The sequence below is a fragment of the Nannospalax galili genome, unplaced genomic scaffold (genome assembly GCF_000622305.1).
Source record: "Nannospalax galili isolate Female #2095 unplaced genomic scaffold, S.galili_v1.0 scaffold2146, whole genome shotgun sequence".
Lineage (NCBI taxonomy): Eukaryota > Metazoa > Chordata > Mammalia > Rodentia > Spalacidae > Nannospalax > Nannospalax galili.
In genome coordinates, this window is record NW_008355271.1 from 563,409 (window position 1) to 571,197 (window position 7,789).

General features: G+C 43.7%; 1 pseudogene; it reads left to right on the forward strand.

The window, feature by feature from the left end:
• LOC103749449 overlaps positions 1-4,873 on the forward strand; it is an 11,596-nt pseudogene extending 6,723 nt beyond the window's left edge.
• Positions 4,874-7,789: the final 2,916 nt, after the last annotated feature.

Genomic DNA, 7,789 nt, shown 5'->3' on the forward strand with positions numbered 1-7,789 from the left:
GTCACTATAGAGATAATCCAAAAAATGAAAGTCTAAATTCCCACAAAAAAAAAAAAAAATCACTCAATATATTTCACTATACATTTAAAAAATGAGTAATGTTTATCAGTGTTTGACAGGGGCTGAAGAGATGCTTCATTAAGAGCATTTGCTACTCTTCCAAAGAACCTGAGTTTGGGTGTTCATAACTGCCGGTCACTCCAGCTCCAGGGGCTCTGATCACCTCTATGGGCACCTGTACAAACCTACACACAGACGCACGTGTGTACACATAACTTTAAAATACATATTTCAAAAATAACTAAATAATAAACATGTTTGAACAAAATACCATTTGTTGTAAAGAGAAAAAAAAATTAACAAACTAGAAACAAAATAGAGCTCCCTTGATCTGAATGAAAGTCTTTAAAACAACCTACAACAGATATATTTAATGATGAACTATCAAAAGCAATGCTTTCCCTTAGGATCTGGGAAGAGGGGTAAGGAATACGCTGTGGCCACTTCTGCGCAGGACTGCATGAGTGTACACTGAGGCGCAGACAACATCACGCTGTGGAGGCCATTGTGAGGGGAAGAAAGAGTGGTGGAAGTAAGAGTGAAGAAGAGGATAGCAGCATAAACTCGAGGTTCCAGGCTGGACCCCTGCCTCCTGATTTCAGGTTGCAAATGGTAGAGCCAGGATGATTGTCCTCAACTCTTCTGGCTTGAGGTCTGTTTCCCACGAAGCCTCTATTTAATGTTCCCACCTCTGTCGCCACTTGAGGTCTGTTTTGCTCAACCCTGTCATGTTCTCTGATGTGATGGTAATGTGTGAGTCTAGAGAAATTTGATGCTTGGTTACTTTTTAAAATAATCATCAGATGTTAATACTAAGAAATGACTAAAAATGAAAATAAATACCGAGAGTGAAGAGAGACGAGCAAAGCCAAAGAGCTTTAGATATGTTTGTCTTTAGAGAGGTATGAATCACCCTTGACCTGCCAAGAATGGAAGGGAAACTTCTGATAGATTTGTAGGGCCTGTACAGAGAGGAAATGGGTTTGCTTTTTCTAAAATAGAACCCAGGGGTAAGGGCAAGCATAGCAAACCAAACAAACAAAGACCATGTGTTTAGCACTGCATCAATGGACAAAAGTCACCAGTTGGTATATCTTGTTCCTCTCAGATCCACTCATATGGCTTGGGCCTTCCGCTGTATGTCTGCCTGCTGCCTTCCCGTGGGGTTGGGTCAATGTGGATCAGATGGGGAAAACGGAAGAAAAGACTGGGGTCAAGATATTTATTCCCCCAAATGCCACCCTGAAGAGTCACCCCACTCCCATTCTCACGAGTGTTTTCCCTTGCTTAAAAAACTGTCTCCATTTCTATTTCTAACCATGTGTCCTGGGAAACAAGAATCTGGAATTTTACCAGTTGCCTTGGGACTCAATAATAGTTTGTGTAGGAATAAGTTTCATGGCCCCATACCAAATAAAAGCCTACCAGGAGGCCATCTGCTCTCAGAGTTAACATCTTCTAAGACCTTGGTATAAAACTTGCTTACAATTTTTGCCACTCTTATTTCAAAATTCATAAGAATTTACTTTTACCTTATTCTCTGACTACAAATTGCAGAGTTGCAAAGTTTTAAATAATTTAGTTGTAACATAATAATAGAAGGAAGCCCCTTCACTGTTTCCTACCATTAATATTAATCTGTGCTCAAGATGTCTTCGTACCTTCATATAAATGTTGGGTGCTATTGACCACATTCCTAATCACTACAAAATATCTTTTGTAAAGAAAAATATAGAGTTCCTATAGACTAAAAGTTTGTAGCAGAGAAGAGATCATGGTATTAGCTTTTATTCTTCTAACAGTTCCCCAAATCTCCAACTGCTGATTTAGATCTTTGCAAAGATGTAGCCTGAAAAAGGAGACAGGACATTAGGGACAGAAATCTTGCACTTGACAGATGTCATCAAAGGTGCTGTCTTCTAAGAGGAATAGGTTCTGCATTTAATTATTTCTCTTACAAGCTAAAAGCCACCTTGGCTTTCCCATTGGCCCACCCGTATTTTTTAAATTTTCAAATAAAGTTGTTCTTTTCCTTCCTGTAATCATCTGACTGACAATCCATAATGCTAATCAGCAGATTCTCTCAGACCTTACATAACTGAAAAAATTAAAGATATTAAAAAGTCACTCAGCATTTACATATCTAATGGTTTGCAGGAAAAATTTACAATACAGAAAAACATATGATGAGCAATTACCTTTGCAGATGATAATTGCATTTATTCTCTACAAAAGCCCTAGTAAGACTATTTTTATAGGCCAGGGATGGTGGTACAACCCCACAATCCCCCACAAAGGATACTGAAGCAGGAGGATTGCTTGTGAGTTCAAGGACAGCCTAAGCTACACAGTGACTTAGTAAGCTGCCTGGGCTACAGAGCCTCATAAAAATTGTCTCATAAAACCAAAATCAAAACAAACAAATTTTAAAAATACCATCTTTATTACCATAGAACAAACTGAGTACTGACGCTCTGAAAAGCAACTTTTCCAGGTTATACAGGCAACCAGCAAGAAATTAGGAATCTAATACCGCATATTATTTATAAAAATTCAATCAGTAAATAAATGTTTGAAATACTTAGCTGGTATGTTGCTACATTACTATGATATTAAAAACTGCTTTGTTAGATATTGTGATGGTTTGAGTGAGAAGCATTCCCCATAGGCTCCAAGTATTTGAACACTTGTTCAGCAGGTGGTGCTGCTTGGGGAGGTTTAGGAGGTGCAGCCTCGCTGGAGGAAGCACATCAGTGGAGTGCCATGAGAGTTCACAGCCTTGCCCCACCTCCTGCTGTTCTTTTCAGCTTCCTGTGCCTGCTTGAATATGCGCATGCTCAGCTTTCTGCTCTGCCTCCTGCTGTGGCCCCCTCCTCGATGGACTCTTAGTCCTCTGGAACCGTAAACCCAATAAACTCTTCCTCCTTTAAGTTGTTTTGGTCATGGTGTTTTACCATAGCAACAAAAAGCAACTAATACAGTGTTTCATCTGTCATTTAAGAAATTGGATGTACTTCAGTTATTCGACAAAATTCAGCTGCACAGAGAACTCCCATGGCATATCTCTAGGCAGAGATATGGAGCCTAGCAACACACTTGGAAATGAGGAATTCATATTTGAAACAATTAAAAGTCACTGCCAAACACTATTCCAGAAATACAAACCATTATTCTGATGAAGAATCAGAAGCATGCAACATTAAACAATGAAGACCTAGACCTTTAATCCCAGCAGTGAGGAGGCAGAGGCAGGCGGATTTCTGTGAGATCTCCTCTACATAGCCAGTTCCAGGCCAACTGGGGCTAAAGGGAAACCCTGTCTTAAAAAACAAACAAACAAACAAGAAATGAAGAGCTAGAAGCTAGTGGCAGGCTTTGCTACAGAACTGTGTGTGACCCTGCAACAATGGGATCCCTGAGAACTCAAAGGGAGAGGGCCCTGCATTCATCAACGCCATTCCCACTTACCGCCAGTTGAAGGAGCTGTAAGCTACCTCAGCGATGCTGTGTGGGAACGAGGTGCAGCTCAGGAGCAACTTGGTGATGGAGGAGCTGGGCTGGTGGCTGAATAGCAGTCAGTCCCTGACTGACGGGGAAGACGCAGTAGTGGTGGGGGATGCAGATCTCCCACACCTGGTATGTGAGTAGGCCAAGGTGCACTTTAAGCAACTGCTGTCCAGGTTAGCTGCCTCGGCGGACCATGGAGGTGGTCAACCATACTGACGTGGACCAGATCATCACCTCCAAGGAGCATCTGACCAGCAAGATTCAAGCCTTCATCCTCCTCAAGGCAGAAGTCTGTGTTGCACAGCCATGTCTAGCCCTCTATTCCATCCATCCTGGAGGCCCTGATGGTGTCCACCAGTCAGAGCTTCACTGAGGTACGGGATGTCTTCTTCAAGGAGGTCATGGACATCAACCTGAATATGATCAATGAACGCAGCATTTACAAGCTGGGCGAGTACATGGAGAAGCTGTACCAACTGGTGTACCACTCCCCAAAGATGCAGAGATGCTGTGAGATGAGGTCTCTGTGAGTCTGCAGGCTGCCGCAGCTTTGATATGTCCAGCACACTGGTGTTCAAGCAGCTAGCCCAGAATCACATGTGTGAGCAAATGAGTGAAGACCCTCCTGCATCAGGAGCTGGGGGAAGGAATCTGTGCAAGTCCATCCAGTGGATTCTGGAGGTGGCACTGAAGAATTAAGACCACAACAGTAGCTCCCTCCTCAAGAGGTTCTTCCAGGAGCCGCTGCTGCAGATTATCCTTCAGCTCCTCCTTAGGAAACTAGCCTCCAGCTGCAAGTCAGAGTATTCATATTTGAATACTTGGCCAGGTTCATCCTGGTAAAGAACACCAGGTAAAGAACATCCTGGTAAAGAACACTGTAGACTGTCACAAATGCCACCCTTTGGCTGGGAAGGAGGCTTACAGTATAATGCAAACACAATCTCTACCTGGACAGCATGTTCAGCACAACAGTGACCCCCAACCTGCGCCTGCTGGTGGAGGGCTTGTCCGTCGACTGGGGCAAATGGTATGGCAACACCAGTGAAGGCCGTGGCAGGAGTGGCACCTCCTGCCCCTCCACCTCACAGCACCCTCACAGCAGGCCCGGCAGGTGGTGTCTGTGATCCAGCATGAGGAGGTCAGGCTGCCCTTCGCAGCTGGTTCTGCGCCTCCATCACGTGTGTCCCTGAGCTCTGAGGCCTGCTGGTCCAGGATCTGTGGGCCAAGAGTGAGTCCCCTTTTCACTGGGGCCCTGTTACAGGAGAGTTTCCCACCCATAACAGTCCCTGAGGCCTCCTCATGACCACCCCCCACTTCCCACTGGGAAAGGCTGTGGGCCTTGAATGCCCTAAGCCCAGTGGCCAGGAGATGGGGAGCAGGTGTCCAGCTCTCAGGTCATTCCTGCATCCGTACCACCACTGAGGACAATACAGGAGTGCAGACAGAGTTCTAGGTTGGTGGTCTCCTGGGTTCTGTTTTACATTTTCCCAGGACTTCTTGGGCACTGCAGCATCAGCTCTGGGGAAGGGTGCCCCAGACTGTGCCTTGTAGGGCGACATGGGCAAAGATAGTGTGTATTCCTAGGGTTCTGGACTATGTGAGTCACTTTATGAAGTTCAGTACACCTGTTACTGATCTCTGTTTTCTGTAGGCTGGCCTCAGAAGCTGGATCTAGTTTTGAGTGTTTTCTTTTTGCGCAGGGCACTCTGTCCTGCACTCCTCTTATCACCTGTCTCCCTCATGGCGGGTCTTGTCATCCTCAGAGGGAGAGACAAAAGCATAGGTATTGTGACTGGAAGCCTAAGAAGGGGGCAAACTCAAACCATTTCAATCTAGGGCTCCTTAGCACCGTGATGAGGAGGAAGAAGTGGCACAAGATAGGCACCAGGGCCCGGTCTCTCTCCTGTCCCCTTCCTCCTGGGCTCTAAGGATAGATGGAGTCCAAGTGGACACTGGCCTCACTGTGCTGGTTGCATCTGAGAAAGGGTGAGCTTGGAGGTCTTATAGAGGGGAGTAGGACAAGGGGCCTGAAGGTGGAAATAGAAAGGCCTGGAATGTGCTGGTCTGTGCAGGGGAAGTGTCCTGAAGGAGGGAGTTTGGAAGCCTTGGAGCACCTGATTGAGGCCAGGATGGCAAAGAGAAGGTGACTAGGACCTGGACCAACTCGGGTGCCAGCTGTTCTTGTCTATCTGTGTGTCACACACATTTTGGGCTGACAGCTATTCATTGGCAGGGCTTGAGTGTGGGCTCTCCTGTCCCAGCCACTCCAAGGTACTCACTGCCTTCCAGGAAGCTGGAGGGGCTCCTGAGGGACAGCCAGGGCCATGGCTCCCAAGACCCTGTTGTAGACCAGGGGGCTCAGACTATGCTTGGCCAATGTTACCCAAGTCACCTGGTTTGATAATTCCAGACCCCTCTTTAAATGCCCTGTGAGTCACTCTGTGCTTCTCCCTTCTCTTTTTTCTCCCAGATCTGAGGATGAGATGACGGCTGCCTCAGCCAGGTGGCAGCAGACATAGGCTTCCCCAGACACGCTCCACTCTGCCTGGGCTGGGGAGAGCGAGGCACAAATTGCCTCCTCAAGGGCCCCAAGGGGAGGTCCTCTCCAGCCCTGTATCCTCTGTGCCCTGGACTTGCTCCCCAGGCAAGGGCCTTACACTCACAGGATATGGCTGGTGCTCAGGGACCCCACAATCCCCCATCCTACTCTATCACGTCATTAATCTCTTAGAAAGCTCTTAGTGCCTTGAAGGTTTTGATCATCCATCCTAATAGGGTATTGAGAATACCATTCGATTAAGAACTACTGTATAAAAGTACAAAAGCTCAACAAAAAATAGAAATAAGTAAATAAATGCTTTTTTACAGTTGAAAATAAAACCCAGAAAGATAGCATAAGACTCTGGAGATTCAATTACAAACAGCAACAGATTAAGAAGAAATGTGAAAACTGAAGTCAAAATTGGACAAAGCACTTTGTGCCCCCATCAAAGACAGAATCCTAAAACACATCATGGAAACTACAATTGTTCTACCTTGTGCTCTGAAACTTGAGTCCATGACTACTTGTGCAGAGAAAAAGTCATGGAATGGTGTGCTTAGAAAAAATGATTTAAAGTAAAAAAGAGTAAAAATATTAATTGAGAATCATGAATCAGGAAATAAAGAACGGTCCAACCAAATATTACTTATTAATATTACTTATTACTCTAGGTAATGTGAAAATAATAAGATTTTAGTTTGGTTCCAAAAAATAGAAATTTAAAGAACTTAAATGCATTCTTCAGTTTTATAGCTGTTGTTTTGATTCAATCATTATTTGGGTAAAATGTGTTTACTCTTGAATATAAAGTTAGTTCATTGATCTGTAAATTTCACATTTAAATTTAGAATCCAATAAAAGCCTAAAACCAAGTTTAAAACTACATATGAGTTCTATGCTATGTTCACTTCTTTTGCCCATTTTAGAATTTTCTAGTTCTGCTCTTAGAAAGAAATTTCAACAACTGATATCTCCTATACACAATTTTTAAATGAAATCCACGTGTGAACTAATTTTATACCTCCAAACATCTTTAAAAGCTGAGCTGCAGGGACTGGAGAGATGACTCAGTGGTTAGGAGAACTGGCTGCAATTCCAAGAACCCACATGCCAGCTAACAAGCATCCATAACTCCAGTTCCAGGAGATCTAATCCCTCTTCTGACCTCTTTAGGCATTGCATGACACAGGTGCAGTTACATACATCCAAGCAATACACTCATACACATAAAATAAAAATGATAAAATATTTTAAAACATTGAACTTCAGATAAATAATGTGGTTAGTCTCCAATTACTATTTAGTAAACATCTGTATTTCTTAAATTACATCTCATCATATATCTGTTCTCAATTATTTCAACTGTTTCTTAAAAATCAATAGCCTTCTCTGTCCAAAAAAATGTAGAAACACATATAGTTAAAGAAATATAACCTCTCTGGGGCTGGACAGATAACGTCGTGCTTAAGAGCACTGGCTGCTCTTTCAGAGGACCCTGGTTTGATTCCCATCACCCACATGGTGGCTAACTGTCTGTAAGTCCAGTTCCAAGGGAGTCTGATGCCCTTTTCTGACCTCTGTAGGCATTGCATGACACAGGTGCACTTACATGTATCCAAGCAATACACTCATATATATATATATATATATATATATATATATATATATATATATATA